Source organism: Lampris incognitus, chromosome 7, assembly GCF_029633865.1.
Source record: "Lampris incognitus isolate fLamInc1 chromosome 7, fLamInc1.hap2, whole genome shotgun sequence".
Lineage (NCBI taxonomy): Eukaryota > Metazoa > Chordata > Actinopteri > Lampriformes > Lampridae > Lampris > Lampris incognitus.
In genome coordinates, this window is record NC_079217.1 from 41,113,678 (window position 1) to 41,139,113 (window position 25,436).

The window sequence follows — 25,436 nt, forward strand, 5'->3', positions numbered from 1 at the left end:
TCCGGAGGTACAGCCTATCTGCTGCAGAGAGGGCAGATAGAATCCTATCCGGTTTGGGCGACGGGACAGCTGTGGATCTCATGGACAATATGCTGTCGCTGCTAGGCTCGGACGAAGGTGGGTTCCTTTTCCCGCACGTTTTCCTGCGCCAGCTCCCGTCTTCTGTGCGTGCAGCTTTGGCTAACTCCCCGTGTCTGGCCGCTGGTGACTGCCGAGGTTTGGCTGAGGAGGCCAATCGGGTCCTGCTGGCTACCAGACGGTTTTCTGTGCAGTGTGTGGCATCAGAGCCTCTGCAGCCGGCGTCGGAGGACGCGGACTCGGCAGTGGTGGCTGCAGTGACTGCCCGGAGATGGCGCGGGAGCGGCCTCTGTTTCTTCCACCAGCGGTTCTGCGGCAAAGCGAGGCGCTGCGTCCCTCCATGCACGTTTGAGACGCCGGGAAACTCCAGGGCCAGCGCTCAGTAGCAGCTGTGGGCGCTGGTGGACGTAGTGAGCTGCTCTTCATTAAGGACTCAATGTCAGGAAGACGGTTTCTGGTGGACTCCGGCTCGCAAAAGAGTCTACTCCTTCCAGCTAGCACAGACATGTCAGCCGAAGGCGGTGGCCCACAGTTGAGTGCAGCTAACGGTTCGTCTATTTCGATGTTTGGCACAAGGTTGGTGACTGTTTGTTTCCACGGGCGCCATTTCGAGTGGGACTTAGTAGTCGCCTCCATTACTGTTCGTATTATCGGCGCGGATTTTCTGTGTGCTAATGGTCTGTTTGTTGATGTTGCAAACCGCCGTTTAATTGATGCTGTGTCTTTCGCCACTTTTCCGTGCGAGACAGGGGGAACCGGGCCATTAACACACGCTAACTTTTTAGCATTAGGTTGTGGCGGACACTAGGGGCTATGCCTCTCACCCAGCAGGACTGTGAGCTGGGGGCGTGGTTTACATTCCCGGGCTCGCCGGGGCAGGGTTGTTCCTGCTGCAGTTGGTTTTTGGAGTTGAGGAATAAACATCAAACTCGCCTTGGTCTCGTGTGTTTTTCCTCATTCCTGCCACAAGGTGATGTTTTTCAACGTTTGCTGGCTGATTTTCCGGTGACTACACCTGCCTTTTCCACCGTGGTTACTAAATACAGTGTAGAACATTTCATTCCCACTGTGGGACCGCCAGTTTTGCACGCACGCAGCGCATCAACGCGGTAAAATTTGCTACAGCTAAGGAGGAGTTCGCCACCATGGAGTGTCTGGATATAGTGAGGCGTTCCAACAGCCCGTGGGCCTCGCCGCTTCACATGGTGCCCAAGGCGGATGGGTCGTGGCAGCCTTGCGGCAACTTTCGCCGCCTGAACAATGTCACCGCCAATGACCGCTACCCCATCCCACACATACAGGACTTTTCCATACACCTGCAGATACCACTATTTTCTCTAAGGTGGACCTGGTGCGCGGCTATCATCAGGTTCCCGTGCGCACAGAGGACGTGCCCAAGACTGCAGTGATCACCCCATTTGGGCTTTTTGAGTTCATGCGCATGCCTTTTGGCTTGAAGGGGGCAGCGCAAACCTTTCAGAGGCTGATGGACTCGGTGTTGCGTGACCATGCTTTCTTGTTTGTTTATCTTGACGACATATGAGTGGCCAGTCCGTCAGCTGAAGAGCACCCGGCGCACCTGAAACAGGTTTTCCGTCATCTGGACGAACACGGCCTGATAGTCAACCCGGCCAAGTCTCAGTTTGGACTGCCGGTGACTGGCTTCTTGGGTCACCGCATTTCGCCGCAAGGCGCGGTCCCGTTGCCTTCTAAGGTGCAAGCGGTGGCGGAATTTCCCTGTCCAGTCTCTGTTAAGGCATTACAGGAATTCGTGGGCATGGTGAATTTTTATAACCGTTTCCTCCCTCGCGCTGCCCACCTCCTTCAGCCACTTTATGAAGCCCGGCTTAAGAAAGCTGACGACCCTGTCGACTGGACTCCTGAACGGGTCCAGGCCTTTGACAGAGCTAAGTGCTCCCTGGCTAATGCTGCCCTCCTAGCCCATCCCACACCCACAGCGTCCATAGCTTTAACAACCGACGCGTCTGACATAGCTGTGGGGGCTGTGGTTGAACAGCGTGTGGCGAATGCGTGGTAGCCACTCGCATTTTTTAGCTGCAAACTGCGAGATAGCGAGCACAAGTACAGCGTTTTTGACCGGGAGTTGCTGGCACTGCACCTTGCAACCTGTCATTTCCACTTCCTGCTGGAGGGTCGCTCCTTCACGGCTTATGTGGATCATAAACCGCTGACTTTCGCCATGTCCAAGGTGACTGAGCTGTGGTCTGCTCGTCGGCAGCGCCACCTGGCGGTCATCTCTGAGTTCACAACGGACATTCAGCATGTGGCCGGGAAGTCCAACCTTGTTGCTGATTGTCTGTCGCGTGTGCTTGTGTGTCCTGTGCACCTCGGTGTGGATTTCTCCACTATACCTGCCGACCAGCCCAGCGACCCGGACGTCCTTGCCCTTAGGTCAACGCGTACCGACCTCAAGCTAAAGGATGCTGTGATGCAGGAAGGCAGTCCTGCCCTCCTCTGCGATGTCTCCACCGGCCGTCCCCACCCCGTTGTTCCAGTGGCCTGGCGCCGTCGAGTTTTCGAATTGATTCACTCCCTCTCGCACCCTGGAGTTCGGGCGTCGGTGAAGTTAGTCGGTTCCAAGTTCGTCTGGCCTGGCCTCCGCAAGGACGTCAAAGAGTGGGCGGCTGCATGTGTGGCGTGCCAGCGCGCTAAGGTCCACCAGCACACTAAGTCGCCCCTCGAACCGTTTCCGATCCCGGCCAGATGTTTCGACCACATGCATGTGGACCTGGTGGGCCCTCTACCTTCTTCACAGGGTTTTACGCACCTGCTCATAATGGTAGATTGGACCACCAGGTGGCCAGAGGCTGTCCCTCTGGCCTCCACAACATCCTCGGACGTTGCACGCACGTTTCTTTCCTCCTGGGTCGCCCGTTTCGGCACTCCATCAGATATCACCTCAGACAGGGGCCCCCAGTTCATGTCAGAGCTCTGTTCGGCACTTGCGCGATCCTTGGGTGTGCAGGTACACCGCACTACTGCGTACCACCCTCAGGTTAACAGCTTGTGTGAACGTTTTCACCGGTTGCTCAAGGCTGGTAACTGGGTGGACCGTTTACCTTGGGTTATGCTCGGGTTGCGTTCGGTTCTTAAGGAGGACCTCAACGCTTCGCCCGCTGAGCTGATGCTTGGTCAGCCGCTCCGTGTTCCTGGGGAATTTTTGCCTGGGAGTTCCGCTCCTCGACCCCATCCGGCCGTTTATCCTTTTTTGTCCGACAGCACTCTGGTTCCAGGCCCCGTTTACCATTGTTTTCCGCGGTTGTTCATGCCTGCGGAGCTCATGTCGGCTCGTTTTGTTTTTGTACGGCATGATGCTCACCGCTCGCCCCCAACCCCCATACGATGGCCCATTTCGGGTTCTTGAGACGGGTCCTAAGGGTTTTGTGCTGGATATGGGTGGGCGTAGGGAGCGTGTCACGCTTGATAGGCTTAAACCGGCGCACAGGGTGGCAGAGGAAGTTGTGTTTCCGGCCCAGGTTCCCCGTTGCCGTCGGGGTCGCCCTCCTTCCAGGACCCCGGCCTGTGTCTTCACGGCTTCAGCATTCTGCTTCTCAGCCGGCATTGGACTGTGTTTCACCTACTGTTTCGGCTGAGGGACGGCACAGCCGTTATGGCAGGCTGCTTAAGCCTCCAGTGAGAAACTGATTTTCTTTCCAGGAGTCCCTTCTGGGTGTTTGGGGGGGAGGCTTTGTGGCGGACACTAGGGGCTATGCCTCTCACCCAGCAGGGCTGTGAGCTGGGGGCGTGGTTTACGTTCCCAGGCTCTCTGGTGCAAGGTTGTTCCTGTTTCAGTTTGGTTTTGGAGCTGAGGAATAAAGTTCAAACTCGCCTCGTCTCCTGTTTTTTTCCTCATCCTGCCACAATGCCTCTAAATACTGACATTACATCAAACCATGAAAACTTATTGAAACTATTCAAGTATAATGGTTTTAGTATGCCAATAAATATTGACGTCACATCAAACCATGAAAACTTCTTCAAACTATTGAAGTATAATAGTTTTAGTGTGCCACTACGTATTGACATTACTAAATATTACATCACACCATGTCATGAAGAGCCTGACAACTGGGAGGAATGGTGGTGTTGACAGTGGATCACAAGGACAGCAGTGGTTGCTAGCTTATTTGTAGATATATTTAGATGCTTTAAGACCGCTTAAACTTGACAAGTTATATTAAAGTGAAATGTCCCTTTAACTTTGTGGCAAAGATGCTAGCTAGTATTGATTTGGACAGGACAAAATAAGATTAATAGCATGTCCCATAAAAGTCAGACCTGCTTGAAGAATGCCATTTTGCGGCATACTAAAACCATTATACTTGAATAGTTTGAATAAGTTTTCATGGTTTGATGAATGTCAGTATTTAGTGGCATACTAAAACCTTTATACTTTAATAGTTTGAATAAGTCATGATAAGGATCTGAATCCCATAAACAGAATAAATCAGAGCCTCTAGGTGGCGGTATACACAAGAACGGATAAGAACAGTCAATCGTCCCTACATACATTATAAAAGATCATAAATGGTGTCAGGACATCAACAAAGGAATTTTCAGAAGTGCTCACTCTTTGTATGGCTATGGGATTAAATATCCCTTTAACTTTGTGGCAAAGATGCTAGCTTGTGTGAATATTCCCAAACCAAGCACATCATACATCTATATGGAGAAGACTGCTTAGTTAGCTCATTCTGTTTTTAAAAAAACATGAAGAAAATTGAACAATTCATTTGAAATTGACGGACCTTGAAGGCCACCCCTTTCTAGATACTGTATCACACGCACATGGGAAGTGGAATTACACTGGTAGCGATCTTGCTGCCTAGAAACATAAGGAGAATAGCAATTTACAGTGCATTGCAATTGCAAAAAAAGAAATTATGCATGAAAAGTGCATGGGAAGATCCAGTCTATTATAAATCTAGCATAACATTAACATAACTTATGTCTTCTCAATAAAATGCATAATCGATTTGAAGCCCACTTAAACATAATGTTAGCTTTCTAGCTATGTTAAGTTTAAGCTATGTTAGCATTAGCAAACTTTAGCTTTCAAGCTAACATTTGACCAGCCAATAGGTTTGCTAAAAAGACACATTCACGTACCTTTCTTTGTGGGTTTTGTAGCGATGGATGAAATTTGATATTTTGGTGGTCGTGTCACTGATTTTTGAGTTGCAGATATTCCATACCGCTGTTCTCTTCTTACTACAGCCATCCACAAAATAATCCTTGTATCCAAACTGTATTATTTTTGGACTAGGTTCCTCCATGATTGCTGCCTCTGCGTTGGCCCCGCTGGTCTGCCGAGTCCTAGTAGGTTGCCAGGTTTGTGTGATCTCAAAATCACCCAGTCATGTTTCAAAAACAAAACGTAAGTTATCAATATCTAGAAAAATTCAAATATTTAATTAAAAAAGTCAAGTCCCTCCGAGTCATCAGTCTCAAGTCATGAATACCAACTCAAAGTTGAGTCTTTTATCAGTGTTAGTCAAACAAGTCTCAATTCTGACTGCAAGTTTGTATTTAAGCATAACTGTGTAGTATTTTTTAAGCAACTGCTAAAGAGTGCTTTTGTATTTTTTAATCCTTCTTTGTTCCTCATTGTTGTTTATTATTTTTGTCCCTTATGTATCTAGCCATGTTGACAAATGGCTTGTAAACACAATTCCACTTGTCTCAATTTGTCATTGACTTTTTTTTATTCAATGCAGTGGGTGGGTGGGGGCAGGGTCTTCTACAAGCCCAGACATGACTATTTTTTTAACTGACCAATCACAATCCTTTCTTTACCATGGTCGAACAAAATGCATTTAAAAAAAAAAACAGTAGTGCGTGCAACTTGGAAGCATGAAATCATTGTTTCCTACCTGTAGAGGCTAAGCCCAGTGCTTTAAGCCACTAAGGCGCTACTGCTTGGGTTGACCTAATCGACGCACATTTCACACTACCACGTTTGTAAACAAAGTAGAATCGAACGATACAAACCGCTGTGCGAACACTTGGTCCATTTATTGTTCTTCGGCAATAATCCAGCAATAATCCATTGAACATGTAAACGCTACCCAAGTGTGTGAGTAGTGATCTAAAACTGTTTGCCCTCCGTGCAGCAACACCTAACAAACAACAGGTGAGGTCCTACCTATGTGTTCCCCATAAAGTGGGAGGAGCAAACACCTTGACCCAATTAACCAATTGGAGGAACAAAACATAGACCCAAAGGGACACCCTGAATTTGGCTCTTACACTACCTCTTGTATGGCAACAAAATATTAAACATCAACTTCCGAAAAGTGTCTCACATTGATTTGGTGTAAGTGCATGAGCCTACTTTTTCATTCATTCATTCATTCATTCATTCATTCATTCATTCATTCATTCATTCATTCATTCATTCATTCATCTTCAGCCACTTCTCCGGGGTTGGGTCGCGGTGGCAGCAAGCTAAGTAGTAGCACTCCAGACGTCCCTCTCCCCAGCAACGCCCTCCAGCTCCTCCTGGGAGATCCCAAGGCGTTCCCAGGCCAGATTGGACATGTAGTCCCTCTAGCAAGTTCTGGGTTCACCCTGGGGTCTCCTCTCAGTTGGCTGTGCCTGGAAAACCTCCAAAGGAAGGTGCCCGGGAGGCATCCTAATCAGATGTCCGAACCAACTCAACTGGCTCCTTTTGACACGAAGGAGTAGCGGCTCTACTCCGAGCTCCCTCTGGATGTCCGAGCTCATCACCCTATCTCTAAGGCTGAGCCCAGAGACCCTATGAAGGAAACTCATTTCAGCTGCTTGTATCCGTGACACTCACCCTTTCGGTCAATACCCAAAGCTCATAACCATATGTGAGGGTTGGAATGAAGATTTACTGGTAAATTGAGAGCTTTGCCTTCCGGCTCTGTTCCCTCTTCACCACAACGGTCCGGTACAACATCCACATTACTGCTGATGCTGCACCAATCTGCATGTCAATCTCCTGCTCCATCCTACCCTCACCCATGAAAAAGACCCCAGGATACTTGAACTCTTTCACTTGAGGCAACAACTCATTCCCACCACGGCAGGAGCAATCCACCCTTTTCCGACTGACCACTTTGTTCCACTGGCATAAAATGAAATGTGTGCATTGCATAGAGTATTAAAAAAAAAGTGAAATAAGCCTATGCAGCAATTTAACAAAGGAAACCTTCTTCTAGACGTTTTTGCACTCATGGGACACAATATTAACTGGCATTGCCAGATAAAATTATTTCATGGACTGGCTATCATTTTCTGCTACAGCTATTTAATATAATCAGATACAGAGAAACGAGGGACAATTTTTCTCTCCAGTTGTCTTTTTAGCAATTTAAAGTTTTAAAGTGGCCATATAATGCTAATTTCCTGCTTTATATTTTTATTCTGGGGCTCCACTAGAGTAGCTTTGCATGATTCACAGTTAAAAAAAATCCTTATTTATCTTATACTGGCCCTTATGCAGCCCCACAGATCATCCTCTGTCTGAAATGGGCCGTTTTAACTCTTGTCTCTTTAAGGCCCCCCTCCCTAAAGCCCACTTTGTTCTGATTAGTCAACTTCCGGAAGCCTTCCGAGCTGGCAGCACCCAGTGCTTGTGCGTTCTGCCTCATCCTTTTGCCAGTGTAGTGTTCCCAAAAGCAAACTGTACTAAGTAACATAATTTACCATTTAGTGATGGGTAAAGCAGGTCTTTTTAGTGTACTGAATCATTAGAATCAGTTTGTTCAAAAGATTCGTTCACCGAGTTGTTCAGTGCTTGGCCAGATATGATTCGTTCACAGAGTCGTTCAGTGCTTGACTGGAGTGTTGATTGCGTAGTCTCACTCACTGAACTTAAAACATGGCCAAACGTTCAGTTCAGCTCACTAGTGAACTGAGGATGGTCTTTCGTGAAGGATAAGCCAATGAGCTGAGGATTAGGTTGGATAAACATACCGTTTGCAAACTGAAAGCTGCTATAACAAAGTCCTACCTTATTAGGTACAGCACATATATTTTTGCAATACCTAATTATTAAATACATTTTTGGTACCACTTCCTACTTCGAGTCTTCAAGACAAAAAAGGGAAGGAGAGGGGCAGGCTTGAGTGACTCAGTGACTGTCTGGAGAAATCCATTCTCAGAGCTGATGTCGCTGCCTCATCACACTTGTTTGCTTGGACACCATATCACCAGATTGCATTTTCAACAGTGTGGATCGTGTACTCTCCTACTATGAGAACCCCCGGCCGACACCCCCCCCCCCCCCAAGCCACATTAATAGTTGGGGATTCCATAATCAGGAACATCCATTCCCTCAATGCAGCCACTTACTGTTTCCTTGGAGTCACAGTCCCTGATATCCTGAATAAGCTGCCGGATTTGATCCACTCAGTCCCGTCCTCCACCAATCAAGTGATCGTTCATGTGGGGACAAAGGATGCAGCTCATCAGCAGTCTGAATTAACCGAAAAAATTGTTTAATTGACCTTTTCAGCTTTTTAAGTACTTGTAGAAAGTCTGCTTTTATTTCAGGTCCTACTCTGACACTGGCCCGTGGAGCAGGGCATTTCAGCAGAATATTCAGCCTGCACACATGGCTCATCTCTACCTGCAGAGCTCACAATATTGGTTTTATTGACAATTCTAATCTGTTTTGGGATCGTCTCTCCTTCTTCAGAACTGACGGAGTCCATCCAAACAGGCTGGGTAGCCGGATGCTAGTGGCCAACCTGCAGCACGCCATATAGTCCTCGCCACGTGACTGACTATTTACATCCCATGCTTCTCTCCCGGAGCCTCCGCTTCAGCCTGTGGTGGCACCCGACAGTACTGTTCCACTGACTGGCTCCCTCCGCTGGCCTCATCTGTCATTGAACCTCTCATCGGGAGTTTTCCCCATACAGACTATTACTAGGCACCATGCCTTTCATCCACACGACGTATCTAATAGTAGAAACAACAACAACAAAATATGTGGAGCAAATATCTGCAATTTGTGTCTTATTTGTTGCATTCCCATTGGTTTCAACTCTACTTTGACACCAAACAATTTGGCCTCTTGAATGTGAGATCTCTTGGTAATAATCCTTTATCATTAATGCTTTTATTGTTTCTAATAATTTGGACTTTTTTATGATTACTGAGACATGACTGTCCCCAGGGGGCACTGTTCTCCTGACTGAGGCTAGCCCCCCTCATTTTGTATATTTTCATATTCCCAGGCCCTCTGGAAGAGGGGTTGGCCTAGCTGTTTTTTTATAAGTTAGGTCTCAAGTGCCATCCTGTTACTTTTGGTGGTTTTATATCCTTTGAGGTTTTATGCGTTTTAATCACTGGCCTTCCCCGTTTACTCTGCATCTTAAGTTATAGGCCCCCTAATTCAGTTAGTTTTATTTCTGAGTTTACTGACCTTCTATCTATTGTCATGCCAACATATGACAGAGTGTATATTCTTCGTGAATTTAATATTCAGGTGTGTTGTCCTTCCCATTCCCTGACTTCACATTTTTTGGATCTTATAGACTCTTTTAACTTCATTCAATCTGTTAGAGGGGCCACACATTCCAAAGGTTATATTTATATTTTAGACTTGGGCGGCATGGTGGCGCAGTGGTTAGCGCGGTCGCCTCACAGCAAGAAGGTCCTGGGTTCAAGGCCGGGGTAGTCCAACCTTGGTGGGTCATCCTGGGTCGTCCTCTGTGTGGAGCTTGCATGTTCCCCCCATGTCTGCGTGTGTTTCTTGCGGGGGCTCCGGTTTTCTCCCACATTCCAAAGACATGTCAGTCAGGTGAATCGGCCGTACCAAATTGTCCCTAGGTATGAATGTTTGTGTGTGTGTGTGTGTGTGTGTGTGTATCGGCGTCGGCGTCGGCCCTGTGATGGCCTGGTGGCTTGTGCAGTGTGTCTCCCAGCCTGCCGCCCATTGACTGTTGGAATAGGGTACAGCATCCCCGTGACCCTGTGAACAGGATAAGCGGTTCAGTTAATGGATCTCATCTGATTTCTCTCTCAATTGTTAGATAAGCTTGCTATTCCTAGTTACTATCCTCAAACACGCTCTAGCATTCTCAGTGCTGGCTCTGCAGTTATTTTCTGTGATACTTTTAATTCATCATCCTTTAATCCCTCTATGTTCATTCCCTCTCAATCCAGATGCACAGTTAAATTCATTCAGTCCTCATTGCCTATTCATCCTTGACCAAATTGCAAGGTTTAAAACTAGGAAACAAAAATCAAATAACCTCCCTTGGCTGAATGATCACAGTCATGTCCTTAGAAGACAGTTAAGAATGCAAGATCAGCATACTTCTCTGAACTGATATCAAGAAAAAACCACAATCTTAATGTGCTCTTTAGGGTAACTGGTTATGTTATTAATGGTCTCTCCACTTCTCTTTTTGAACTTGATGTTGGGTTTTCCAAAAAAAAAAAAAAACTCACTTATTTTGTCAATAAGGTGGAGAATATCAAGTCCCAAATCCTGCCTAGCCGTTGTATTTGTTCCATTCCCCATGTTAATTCAGGCTCTTTTACCCAGTTCCAACCAATTACATTTTCAGTGTTAGAGAGTACAGTCTCCAATATGAACACCTCCTCCTGCATCTTAGACATCTATCCTACTAAGCTGCTCAAGGATGTATTTTCAACTGTTAGCCCCATTATTCTGCAAATTCCTAACAATTCTCTGGCCTCTGGTTCTTTTCCAGACATATTTAAGCATGCCATTGTTCACCCATTGCTTAAGAAACCTAAATGTAACTACAGACCAATCTCCAAATTTTCTTTTTTATCTAAGGTTCTGGAGAGAGTAATTTCATTTCAATTGATTCCTTTTATGAAGACTAATAGTGTTTTTAAGTTTCCAGTTTGGTTTTAGAGCACTTCATAGTGCCAAGACAGCTCTAGTTAAGGTCACTAATGACCTAATGTTGACTGCAGACAGAGGGAACTGCTCGATTTTAGTTATTTTAGACTGAAGTGCTGCCTTTGACACAGTCGATCACATCATCCTCTTACATCACTTTGAGGGTTGGGTTGGCATCAAGGAATCAGGAATCAGGAAGGAATCAGGAACACTTTGTCATTTCACTTAATGCTTTTGCGTACATAAAATGAAATGAAATGCCATGTCTCCCAGCCCCACTGCAGTACAACACAAAGACAAAAACAATCCAAAAACTACAAGAACACACATATCCAAACTAACACATACAGTGCATCCGGAAAGTATTCACACCCCTTCACTTTCACCACATTTTGTTATGATGTTACAGCCTTATAACAAAGTGGATTAATTTTTTTTCCTCATCAATCTATATACAATATCCCATAATGACAAAGCAAAAAAGGTTTTGTAGAAATTTTTGCAAATTTATTCAAAATAAAAAACTGAAATATTGCATGTACATAAGTATTCACACCCTTTACTCAGTACTTGGTTGAGGCACCCCTGGCAGTGATTACAACCTCAAGTCTTCTTGGGTATGAAGCTACAAGCTTGGCACACCTATATTTGGGGTATTTCTTCCATTCTTCTCTGCAGATCCTCTCGAGCTCTGTAAGGTTAGATGGGGAGTGCCGCTGCACAGCTATTTTCAGGTCTTTCCAGAGATGTTCAATGGGGTTCAAGTCTGGGTTCTGGCTGGGCTACTCAAGGACATTCACAGACTTGTCCCAAAGCCACTCCTTTGTTGTCTTGGCTGTGTGCTTAGGGTCGTTGTCGTGTTGAAAGGTAAACCTTCGTCCCAGTCTGAGGTCCTGAGCACTCTGGAGCAGGTTTTCATCAAGGATCTCTCTGTACTTTGCTCCATTCATCTTTCCCTCGATCCTGACTAGTCTCCCAGCTCCTGCCACTGAAAAACATCCCCACAGCATGACGCTGCCACCACCATGCTTCACTGTAGGGATGGTATTAGCAAGATGATGAGAGGTGCCTGGTTTTCTCCAGACATGACGTTTGGCATTCAGGCCAAAGAGTTCAATCTTGGTATCATCAGACCAGAGAATCTTGTTTGTCATGGTCTGAGAGTCCTTTAGGTGCTTTCTGGCAAACTCCAAGCGGGCTGTCATGTGCCTTTTACTGAGCAGAGGCTTCCGTCTGGCCGCTCTACCATAAAGGCCTGATTGGTGGAGTGCTGCAGAGATAGTTGTCCTTCTGGAAGATTCTCCCATCTCCACAGAGGAACGCTGGAGCTCTGTCAGAGTGACCAGCGGGTCCTTGGTCGCCTCTCTGACCAAGGCCCTTCTCCCCCGATTGCTCAGTTTGGCTGGGCGGCCAGCTCTAGGAAGAGTCCTGGTGGATCCAAACTTCTTCCATTTATGAATGATGGAGACCACTGGGCTCTTCTGGACCTTCAAAGCTGTAGAAATGTTTTTGTACCCTTCCCCAGATCTGTGCCTCGATACAATCCTGTCTCGGAGGTCCACAGACAATTCCTTTGACTTCATGGCTTGGTTTCTGCTCTGACATTCACTGTCAACAGTGCGACCTTATATAGACAGGTGTGTGCCTTTCCAAATCATGTCCAATCAATTGAATTTACTACGTGTGGACTCCAATCAAGATGTAGAAACATCTCAAGGATGATCAGTAGAAACAGAATGAACTTGAGCTCAATTTTGAGTGTCATAGCAAAGGGTGTGAATACTTATGTACATGCAATATTTCAGTTTTTTTATTTTTACTACATTTCCAAAAATTTCTACAAAACCTTTTTCACTTTGTCATTATGGGGTATTGTGTGTAGATTGATGGGGGAAAAAAGGAATTTAATCCATTTTGGAATAAGGCTGTAACATGACAAAATTTGGGGAAAGTGAAGGGGTGTGAATACTTTCCGGATGCACTGTATATCAAAACTAAACAAAAAAGTCACTGTCCAGGGGAACGAATGCCAGCCAGGATGACTATCAGAACCGCTGGTCTGCATGGGTTAGCAGTTAGCTTGCCCGTCCTGCTTCCACGTCCTCAGACCACCCTCAGTGTTTCCTTCTCTGGCGCAGCTCCAGGCAGGTGCCGTGGTCCCCGGGCCCACCAGACAAAGCAGACTAAGCTCTCCCAGCCGATCCAGCACCAGCTCTCCCAACCACCCTCGACACACCTCCCCTCACTCCTCACGGCATCAGAAACACCACAGTCAACGCCAGGTGAGGCCATCGCCACACCACTCTCGGTGTTATTAGAACTGCCAGTCTGCATAGGTTAGCAGTTAGCTTAGTCTGCCTTGCTCTCCCAGCCGGTCCAGCGCCATCAAACAAAGACAAAACTTAGATGCAGATGTGGACAAAGACACTGCATGGACATTACTGGGTAAGGCTGCTGCAAATGCGAATTTGCCTAGCCATTTTCCCTGGCCAGAGTTTGAGCTGTTACCCTCAGGTCATCGATTCAGGATGCCCTCTATGAGGACTAAAAGATACAAGGCTTCTTTTGTCCCCACCGCCATTCAATTGTTAAATAGTAGATTGTATTCATCTGTTGTCTGCAAATCGCTTGTTTCCATGGTCTGTATATTTGAACTCCTTTGGTTCTACTTGTCCTCTATTTCCTATGGGTTCTTTTTGTTTGTTTTTTTTGTTTTGTCCATCAGTGATATGTCAGTCCTGCCTTGGCGTTTGTAGGTTTTGTTTTGGTGTGAGAGATTTATATATACTGGGTGCAAACTAATTTCTCTGTAAGGGACAATAAAGATAGTTTGACACCGGGAGCGGCAAATGCGCTCAAGGGCTCGGATCTTAGCTTATTATGTTCTTAACTCACCAACAGAACTTTTTCTGTTGTTCTGGCTAACTCTACTTACTCGATGGCTCATTTGAGTTGTGGTGTCTCTCAAGGCTCAGTTCTTGGCCCCCTTCTGTTTTCTATATACATGCTGCCCTTTGGCCAGGTCATTCAAAAGCACAATGTGTTTTACCATTTTTATTCGACACTCAGTTGTACATGCCACTAAAACCCACAGATGCTAACACCCTAGCAAATCCGACAACTTTCCTCTTTGACATTAAATCCTGTCGGTCCAAATTTGTTCTTAAATTTAATGATGATGAGTCTGAGGTCATTCTTTTCGGTCCCCCAAATTCCATCAGCCCTTTGTTACTAATCTTGGTGATCTGTCAGGTAGTCTTAAGCAGGCTGCTAGGAATTTTGTAGTAATAGTCAATTGCTAACCTCAGTTTTGATAATCAAATCAAACAAGTTCAGTCATGCTTCCTCCAGCTCAAGGTAATCTCCAAAATTAGGTAATTGTTATCTATTGCCGATCTGCAAAAAGTTGTACGTTTTTATCTATTCTTGGTTGACCATTGCAATGCACTTTACTGGGTATTAATTAGCAAGGTCTCACTCCAAAATTTCTAAATTTGGAACAAAACGCCATTGCTCAGCTCATTACCGAGACAAAGATGCATGATCATATCACTCCTGTGCTTGCCTCCCTACACTTGCCCCCTGAAATATTTCAAATTGTCTTTAATATTGTATTGCTCACTTTTAAGGACTTAAAACGGTCTTGCTGCTACATACATCTGATTTATTGACCTGATATACACCCTCTTGACCATTAAGATCCGCAGATGGAGCCCTGCTGGTTATTCCCAGGTCTTGATTTGTCACAGAGGGTGATTGGGCTTTTGCTGTTAGAGCCCCACACTATAGAGCATTCTTCCTATTGAACTAAGACAAACAACATCTCTAGCTTCTTTTCAGTCTCGTCTTAAAAGGTTTCTTTGTATGAAATCTTTTACAAATGTTTGATATTTGTTTTTATTTATTCATATTGTTTTTATTTTTACTCTTATTCGGTCTCATTCTTCTCACTTAAGTTTTTATTAAGTTTTCAAAAGATATAAACAGAACACTACAACAACATCAACACAAAAAAGAATACAGTAAAATATACAAACAGATATAGATAATAATGATAATAAAGAGCAATAAATAGTTGTCTGGAAATATTTCAATATTCAAGCAAATATTTTAATTAGGCATTAATTTCTCATATAAATGTTCAAATTTCCCAGTTCTTTTTAAATGTATTCTCTTGGACTCTCAAAATGTATGTCCACTTTTCCATAACAAAAGTGTCTTGAACAATTTCCTTCCACTGTTCCTGTTTTGGAGTATTAAAATGAAGCCAGTTTTTGGTAACGGCTTTCTTACTTGCTGCAAGTAAAACTTTAGTCAGATAGAGATCTTCTCTCATCACAACATCATCAATGTGACCAAGATACAAGTGGTCAGCCTCCATGCTCCCACACAGCCTCAAACACTGTTGTTGTGCAGCAAGTTACCTGCTTTTTATTTTGGGTGTTATGAAAAAGTGAGTTAAATTCTTCCAGCAGAATTCCCTCCATATTTGTGAGTTTGTGGCTATACATTGTCTCTCACACATTTGGTACCATTATTCCTCTGTTATCTGAATCGTTAACTCTGCTTCCCATTTTGCTTCTATGTAGAGAGTTGAGTCCGCCCCCCCCCCCGCTTCTCACCAAAGCTTGGTACATGACCCTAAGCTTAGCCCTTCTGTTTGTATCCATCCACAATCACCCCAATCACATTATTTGAGGTTTCATCTAGTTCCAACCTTATCTGCACATAAATAGAGCTACATCTAAATCACATCACAGTGGCCAAACTCAGCAACCTGGGCCAGACCCACATATGCACTGTCTGTGTGGCAGACAATGTGTATCGCACATCGGACTCTACAGCTATCAGAAAAGTATTAGACAGTAAAAGATATCATCATCCTCAAATATGATGGACTACCTCAAGCAAGCAAGGAAGCGCATGTATGTGGGTCTTGGCTTGTAGACCATTAGACAGGGGCTGTGTGTAATCTCCATTGTTGCTGAAATGCCACCGCTGTTATTAAGGAAGATTTATGTGCTGTGCCCAGGGATGGAGTCAGAATGCCAACTTGTGTGTGTGTGTGTGTGTGTGTGTGTGCGTGCGTGCGTGCGTGCGTGCGTGCGTGCGTGCGTGCGTGCGTGCGTGCAGGTGGTTAATGCATTTTATGAGGAGACAGGAGTCATGATGCCACAATTCATTCATGTTCATGGAGCATCATGTTGTCAGATGTAGCCAATTCTTTTGTGGTCATAACTAATTTGAGAAACAAAATAATTCAGTTTATCCTGAAAAATGACCCACATGCTGAGCAGACATAAAAATATATTAATGTTGATCTGTATATTCTCTCTATACTTGCAAGGCATAAAATACTTTTACGTCAATAGTTTTTTTTATCATTGACAACGTACAATATTTGAAGTTGTATGTTATATCACACAGTAAGAAAGGTTAGCATTTAACACCATTACCTCAGACACATTTGACATGCTATTGTTTTACATTGTTTTGTTTGATATTTGATCTTGATATACTTTAATGATCCCCATAGGGAAATTATGCTTTGCATTTAACCCACCCTAGCTGTGTTGCTAGGAGCAGTGGGCAGCCACCGTGCAGCACCCGGGGATCAACTTCAGTTCGTCTTGCCATTGCCTCGCTCAGGGGCACATACAGGAGTATTAGCCCTAACATGCATGTCTTTTTGATGGGAGGGGAAACCGGAGCACCCGCAGAAAACCCACTGCAGACACGGGGAGAACATGCAAACTCCACACAGAGGACCTGGGATGACCCCAAGGTTGGGCAGCCCCAGGGTTTGAACATTGGACATTGTTTCTGACCGGGGTCCCCAGTTCTCTTCCCAGGTGTGGCAGGCCTTCTGTAGGGGAATTGGGGCCATGGTTAGTCTCTCTTCTGGTTACCACCCTCCGACAAACAGACAGGCGGAGCGCACCAACCAGAGCCTGGAGTCTGCCCTGAGATGTGTGACCACCAGCAGCCCCTCGACCTGGAGCAAGCACCTGGCCTGGGTTGAGTGTGCTCACAACACCATGACTAGCTCTGCCACTGGAATGTCTCCTTTTGAATGTTCACTGGGCTACCAGCCCCCCATGTTTCCCCAGCAAGAGACTGAGGTGGCGGTCCCGTCAGCCAGGGATCATCTCCGCCGATGCTGCCGCATGTGGAGGTCTGCTCGTGCTGCCCTGCTGCGATCCAACGACCGGTCCCAACGCTCCTCTAACCGGCATCGCGTCCCAGCCCCGGTCTATCAGCCTGGTCAGCGTGTCTGGCTCCTGGCCAAGGACCTCCCCATCCCGACGACCTCTCGCAAGGTCGCCACTCGCTACGTGGGACCCTACACTGTGGAGAGGATCGTCAACCCCACTGCGGTGCATTTGTCTCTCCCTCCTTCTCTTCGTGTACATCCCGTGTTTCATGTTTCCAAGCTGAAGCCTGTGTCTGTCAGTGCCCTCGCCCCACCTGTCGCAGCCCCTCCTCCTCCCCGTGTACTCCAGGACGGCGACCCGGTCTGGCCGGTCCGGAAGCTGTTGTGTGTCTGCCGCCGGCGGAGGGGCTTCCAGTACCTGGTGGACTGGGAGGGCTACGGTCCGGAGGACCAGAACTGGGTGCCCCGGTCTTACATCGCCGACCCCGCCCTCCTGTCGGACTTCTACTTGGAACACCCTGATGCCCCTGGACAGTCGCCCGGTGGCTCCCATAGGAGGGGGGGTACTGTTGTGGTCCAGACGCAAGGCGCGTCTCCGCCTGAGTCTACCAGCTGGGTTCAATCAGCGCGCTCGTTGAGAGCGCAGCTACGCACCAGAGGCTCATCGGTGATCAGTGCACCTGAAGCCAATCTGCAGCCAGCTATAAGAGAGGACGCTGACGTGCAGTCGTTGCCAGATTGTGCCACCTAAATCCCCGGTACCGGTGCTTCTCGGGCTCTGTCTTCCTCGCGTCCCTTGTGTTCCTCGGACCCCTCCCTTGTGCTCCCACGCTGCCTCCCGCAGAACCCCTACTCCTGGACTGGTGCTTCACCAGCACGCACAAACACCCTCCAGTCATTTACATTCCTGCACACACGCACCACACTCGCCCTGCACACAGACACATAGTCTTTCACACACCCCACATCCAGGACTCTAGTTGCACCATACACATCCCGCATTTCCCTTCCCTGAACAGAAATAAACGTGCCTACGGGCTTGACCCTGCCGGACCCCTGCACTGGTTCCTTTCCGACCCACAACTTATATAGCACTTTTCTAGTTGCAACAGCCACCCAAAGCACATTACAGCACTTCTCCCCCCTTACATTTCCACATTCCCAAAATGTAAATGAAGTCAGAAAACGATAACAGTGGTGTTTTTAGCCTGCGTACACCTAAAACTTATACTAGTTTCTCTGCAACAGTTTAACAATTCAAGCACCTGAAAAGCATGACAGATTCAACATTCAGGCTAGCAAAAACTGTCCAGTCACATATTCTGTCTGTCTGGAGATTTGCGAGTGCACTGTGATCTGTGCAATACACCCGATGACCCAGCAGGCACCACTGGTGAGGAAGTTTTGGGTGGATCTGGTGTTGGGAGCATGAGAGGGGTTTGTGTGTCAATGTGAGCCTCTCCATCCTCTTCAGAGGACACAGACACCTCTACCTCTGCCTGTGTCTCTCTCCCTGGCATAGTCACTGGTGGACCTGCGCCCGCAGTAGTCTGACTCACCATTGGCGACTCTATGGAAACTGTCTTTGAGCCTGTATCATGAAGCATATGCACATGGGCCTGATGTTTGCAGACAACACGTCCATCAGTCAGCTTAACTACATAGGAGACTGGGTCACTCTGCCTAAAAATAACCCCAGGTAGCCATTGCTGGTTGTTACTGCTTAAGTTTCTCACATAGACATTGTCATCCAGTTTTAACAGTCTCTCTTGTGCATGGTGATAATGTCTCTCCTACTGCTTTTCCTGCTTTCTCTCCCCTTTTGCCTTCATGTCTGGGCATAGCAGGTCCAATATCAACTTGGGCCTACACCTGATCAGCATCTCTGCTGGAGTGTTTGCAGCTGTAGTCTGTGGCGTGAGGCGGTATTTAAACAGGAAATGTGGAAGCGTCCCCTGTCATCCACGTCAGGCCTTCCTTCACTGTCTGAACAGCCAATTCAGCCAAACCATTTGAGGCTGGGTGGAAAGGAGCTGTCTGAATGTGATGAATGTCAATATGTTGCATGAACTCACTGAACAGCTCACTGGTGAATGTTGGGCCATTATCAGTGACGTGGGTGTCAGGCAACTCATGTACTGCTAACACTTGCTTGAATTTGTCTATGGTTTTGTGGCTGTGATGTTGCTCATGATGTGGGCTTCTATCCATTGGTGTGTGTATCCACCATTACAAGAACCATCTGCCCCATAAACGGGTCAGCAAAGTCCAAATGTAGCCTAGACCAGGGGTGGTCTGGCCACTCCCATCGGTGCAAAAGAGCTAGTGGTGCCATATTCTGATTGGTCTGACACTGTGTGCATGATTTTACCTTGTTCTCCAGATCATGAGCCATTCTTGGCCACCAGACATAGGATCTTGCAAGGTTTTTCATCCAAGACACACCTGGATGAGTCTCATGTATTTCATCCACAATCTGTGAATGGCCAGGGGGAAGTATGATGACCCTCGAACCCCCAAAAATGCAGCCATCCTGCAGACTCAGTTCTGTCTTGCGTTTAGCATAAGGTCTCGGTTCTTCTCCTTCCACAACACTGGGCCAACCTTGTAAAAGGAAAGTATTGACTTGGGACAGAACTGGGTCCTTCTCTGGCCACTGCTTAATCTGTTACAGGTGTCTCTGACAGCCTCTCCAATGAAAACACAATCTCTGGCGGCACATATATGTAGTAGCAGGTGTCTCAGGTAAAGGTAGTCAACTCAGCGGATCAACATTTGCATTATCCTTACCCGCTCTGTACACTGTAGTGTACTGGTAGGCTGACAGTGTAAGAGCCCAACACTGTATCCTGGCTGAGGCTAGCGGTGGGATACATCTGGTCCCACTGAATAGGCTCATCAGGGGTTCATGGTCTGTATAAATTGTGAATGCACAGTCCACAGAGGTACTGATGAAAACATTTGACAGCAAAAACAATAGCCAGACCTTTGTCTAACTGAATATATCTTCTCAGCTGCTGTCAGGGTACATTAAGAAAAACCTATAGGCTTCTCTGAATGATCCTCCATTACATATGTGAGAACTGCCCTAACTCCATAAGGCGAGGTGTCACATAAAAGGGTAATAACCTTGTCTGGGTCATAGCGAACAAGCAGCTTTGCTGAGTGGAGGTCTTTCACTTCCTTGAAAGCTTCCTCCTGCTCTTCACCCCACTGCTACTTCATGTCATTGTGGAGCAGCTTGTACAGTGGGGACAAAACCTTTGAGAGGCCAGGAAGGAATTTGCCGTAATAATTCACTGGGCCCAAAATTGATCTGAGTTGGTGGACACTCTTGGGGCTCGGGGCCTCCTTGATAGCTCTCACTTTGTTTTCTACTGGGCAGAGCCCCTCAGCTGTGATCTTGTATTCCAGGTAGGTCACACCCAGTGCCAGGAACACACACTTTTTGCATTTCAATTGCAACCTTTCGTCTGAGAGCCTCTTCAGCACCTGTTTTACATTTGCCAGATGCTCCCCCTCCATGGTGCCCATGATCTAAATGTCATCAAGATACACTACTATGTGCAGAATTCCCTGCAACAAAGTGTCAATTGTCCGTGGAAAATGGCAGGACTGGATGCTACCCCAAACACCAGGCGATTGTATTTGAATAATCCATTGTGAGTGTTGATTGTGACATACTCTTGGATCCTTGTTGAGCAGCAGCTGTTGGCAAGTGTGGCTCATATTCAGCTTTGTGAATAGCTTACCCCCTGATAGGGTCGCAAACAGGTAATCCACCCATGGCAATAGGTACTCCTCTAGCTTAGAGACCTGGTTTGTGGTAAGCTTGTAGTCCTCACAAATCCTTGCCATTTTGTCTTCCTTCAAAACTGGAACAATGAGAGCCACCTACCTTGAAAAGTAGATGGGCTCAGTTATGCCTCTGTAAACATTCCAGCTCCTCCTTGACTTTGCCTTTCATGGCATAGGGCACCAACCTGGGTTTGAAAAACAGTGGTGTGGCCTCAGGGTCGACATTGAGTTTCACTGTTGTGCCCTTCAACGTGCTCAGCTCATCCCTGAAAACGTCACTCTACCGCTGCAGAATATCCTCTGTCATGTATGCATACTTAATTTCATGCCAGCTGAGTCGGATTTTGCGAAGCCAATCACAGCCCAAAAGAATGGACCCGTTGCCCTTAGCTATCACCAGCCTGGCTTTTGCCTTCTGACCCTCAGCTGAAATGTCCACATATAGCACCCCTGAATGAGGTATGGGCTGCCCCGTATAGGTCCTGAGTTTGAACATTGATGGGCTGATGGGAGGCGTAGGTCTCCACACTGATGACCAATGCAGTGGCCCCTGAATCAATCTGAACCTTAATGTCCTGCCCCCTGACAGTGACTGTGGCATGATATGGTTCAGGTGGCTCCTCGTCAATTTCCACTCCAAACATGTTTTAGGCACAAACTGCCTAAAGTGTGTGGCTGCCTGAGCCTGCTGAGCTTTTCCCTACCCAGGCTTACCCTTACCCTTTGAAGTCCTGCACTTTTTAGCTAAGTGTCCCTTTTTTCTGTACAAGCATGGCTGACAGTGTCTTTAAATTTGCAGTCAGTTGCATAGTGTGTCCCTCCCCACCGAACACATTTCACCCAATTCAAATGTTTACCAGTCACTCTCTTGACCTGGTACACTGTTGCCGTCTGCGACCCCCAATTTCCCTTCTGGATATATTTTGCATCCTTAGCCTTTTGCATCCTCTTTTTCATCCTTAGCCTCCTCAGTAATTCTGTTAGCAAGGAAAACATATTCCAACCTTTCCTCATACTCTATCCAGTCCTCGTTGCCCTCCACAAATTCACAGATAGTCCCAAATGCAGCCATCTTCACGAGGCTCTCTGCAGTCACCGGCACACTGTTCCTCTTGTCCCCACGCAGCTCCTCCTCAGCACTGTTGCTCCTACGTAGCCACATAGCTAGCTAGAACACTGTAGCCTAGGTCAAGCTAACAACAAAAACTGGGACGACATGTCCGAAAAAAAAAAGTTCACCACATGTCCAAAAATATGTGGTAACTCGTATTTCAAAAAAGGACTACTCGACAACTTTATGCTCCAAGTTAAGATTGACTTGATCTAGGCTGGGTAAAAACAATACTTTTACACAGAGGCTTACGCTGACTATCTTGTACGGGTGAAGGAATTTACCAAACACATATATACACTCACTGGCCACTTTATTAGGTACACCTTGCTAGTACCGGGTTGGACCCCCTTTTGCCTTCAGAACTGCCTTAATCCTTCGTGGCATAGATTCAACAAGGTACTGGAAACATTCCTCAGAGAGTTTGGTCCATATTGACATGATAGCATCACGCAGTTGCTGCAGATTTGTCGGCTGCACATCCATGATGCGAATCTCCCGGTCCACCACATCCCAAAGGTGCTCTATTGGATTGAGATCTGGTGACTGTGGAGGCCATTTGAGTACAGTGAACTCATTGTCATGTTCAAGAAACCAGTCTGAGATGATTCGAGCTTTATGACATGGCGCGTCATCCTGCTGGAAGTAGCCATCAGAAGATGGGAACACTGTGGTCATAAAGGGATGGACATGGTCAGCAACAATACTCAGGTAGGCTGTGGCGTTGACACGATAATCAATTGGTACTAAGGGGCCCAAAGTGTGCCAAGAAAATATCCCCCACACCATTACACCACCACCAGCAGCCTGAACCGTTGATACAAGGCAGGATGGATCCATGCTTTCATGTTGTTGACGCCAAATTCTGACCCTACCATCCGAATGTCGCAGCAGAAATCGAGACTCATCAGACCAGGCAACGTTTTTCCAATCTTCTATTGTCCAATTTTGGTGAGCCTGTGCGAATTGTAGCCTCAGTTTCCTGTTCTTAGCTGACAGGAGTGGCACCCGGTGTGGTCTTCTGCTGCTGTAGCCCATCTGCCTCAAGGTTCGACGTGTTGTGCGTTCAGAGATGCTCTTCTGCATACCTCGGTTGTAATGAGTGGTTATTTGAGTTACTGTTGCCTTTCTATCAGCTCGAACCAGTCTGGCCATTCTCCTCTGACCTCTGGCATCAACAAGGCATTTTCGCCCACAGAACTGCCGCTCACTGGATATTTTCTCTTTTTCGGACCATTCTCTGTAAACCCTAGAGATGGTTGTGCGTGAAAATCCCAGTAGATCAGCAGTTTCTGAAATACTCAGACCAGCCCGTCTGGCACCAACAACCATGTCACGTTCAAAGTCACTTAAATCACCTTTCTTCCCCATTCTGATGCTCGGTTTGAACTGCAGCAGACCGTCTTGACCATGTCTACATGCCTAAATGCATTAAGTTGCTGCCATGTGATTGGCTGATTAGAAATTTGCGTTAACGAGCAGTTGGACAGGTGTGCCTAATAAAGTGGCCGGTGAGTGTATATACACACACACACACACACACACACACACACACACACACACACACAAAGTAGAGTGAACCCCTCAACCCGGAAACTCCCAAAAACAGCATCTCCTAACAAATAGCTACCCCGAGCGGGAGTATGGCTATATTACCATTATCCTAAGTAGTGTTAACTTATTTTATAATAATCACATTAAAACAAAACCAAATTATGCAAACATGCATAACTGGAATGGAGTGATTGGCAGCCATGGCATTGGAAAAGTCAACCCCAATGGCATAAGACTTTTTAGTATGTGCTCAGAACATGACCTCACCATCACAAACACAATTTTCCAACAAAAGAATAAATACAAGGCATCCTGGATGCATCCCCGATCCAAAACACTGGCACCTGCTTGATTATGCTAGCATGAGGCAGGGTGATCTTAGAGACGTGCTTCTTACGAGAGCTATGCAAGGAGCAGACTGCTGGACAGACCACCACATGATCCTGACAAACGTCAGAGTGCATGTCCGACCCTTGAGATGCCAATCTGGGCCAAAGACGAAACCACTCCACTGCACCAGACTCTCCAACAGCGACACCCAAAACACCTTCCATCGTTCTCTAGCTGACACGTTAGTTGACATTGAACAGCTGATCAACTCAGAGTGTGGGATGGATGAGAAGTGGACCTCTATGAGCACCATCCTCTTTGACAATGCAGCCCAATCCATTGGCTTCAAAGCCAAAAAACATCAGGACTGGTTTGATGACAATGCCGGAAAGATCTCCACCCTCCTGGATAATATGCATAAGGCACACAGAGCTGCCCTCAGCATCCCATTATCCCAACCCCTCAAGAAACAATGGCAAGACCTCTGCTCTAAGGCCCAAGCAACTCTGTGGAATCTTCAAAATGAGTGGTGGATTTTGAAAGCCAACAAAATCCAGGCTCATGCAGACAGGAACAACATGTATGGTTTATACGACACAGTTAAGACCATCTATGGCCCCAGAAACTGCTCCCTGGCACCTGTTACGTCTACTGATGGAACAACTCTTATCAAGGACCAGGCCCTGTTAGTGGAGCGGTGGGCCGATCACTTTAACACCTTGCTCTACCAGCCCACCCCAGTGGACTTAACTGTACTGACAGAGCTCCCTGAACAGCCTACCTTGCAAGACCTAGTCCTACCTTCAAAGAAATCCTTCATGCGGTCAAGACCCTGAAAATGAACAAAACCCCTGGACTTGATAATACCTCTGTATGAGGACACTGCATCTCTACATCCTTGAGGTGTGGAGTCACGAGTGTGTCCCCCAACAGTGGGAAGATGCCAACATGGTGACCATTTATAAAAACAAAGGAGACAGTTTGATCTGCTCCAACAGTAGGGTTATTTCATTACTGGCCATTGGCGGAAAGGTCCTAGCCAAGATCATGCTCTGCAGACTAATACTAGCATTAGCCAAACGGGTCATACCAGAGTCACAATGCGGCTTCTGAAAGGATAGAGGGACAGTTGACATGATCTTTGTCACACGCCAGCTCCAGGAGAAATGCCGGGAACAGCACAAAGATTTATACAGTCAAGCGAGACCTGCAGTGGCACATCCTCAAGAAATTTGGATGTCCACCCAGGTTTCTCACCATCCTTGGAGAGTGTCACTCAGGAATGATGGCCTGAGTGGTAGTGGGGAACCACAGTCCTGAGCCCTTTGATGTGCAGACTGGCGTCAGACAAGGCTGTGTGCGAGCCCCAGTCCTGTTCAATATCATCTTAGTCTGTGTTACAACACTGTTACGAAGGACAATGGAGAAGCAGGCTGGAGTCACCATTGACTCCAGGCTCGATGGTAACGTATTCAACGTCAGGAGGTTTCAGGCACCAACCAAGCTGACCTCTGAGAACATGATTGAGCTACAGT